The following is a 247-nucleotide window of genomic DNA, read 5'->3' as shown; positions in this document are numbered from 1 at the left end:
AGGGTGAAATTCAAGTTCCCAGTTTGATTAAATGGGGTCCATACAATTACAGATGTATTGTGTTCAGGTAGTTGCGAGCCAAAAACATGACCCCTAACCATTAACCCGATTGTGATTGATTGATTGATTTAGTAATGTACAGCCTAGCCTAGCCTGGCTGGTATCTGCGTCGGAAACCGAACCCGTGTTCCCGTGGCACCTTTAGTTTTATCGTGGCAATCATCTGTTAATTCTCAAGGACATTGCC

Source organism: Anneissia japonica, unplaced genomic scaffold, assembly GCF_011630105.1.
Source record: "Anneissia japonica isolate Jap-2015-1 unplaced genomic scaffold, ASM1163010v1 scaffold287957_len1322810_cov207, whole genome shotgun sequence".
Classification (NCBI taxonomy): domain Eukaryota; kingdom Metazoa; phylum Echinodermata; class Crinoidea; order Comatulida; family Comatulidae; genus Anneissia; species Anneissia japonica.
The sequence above is the reverse complement of the archived record's forward strand: the minus strand, read 5'-3'. Positions refer to the sequence as shown.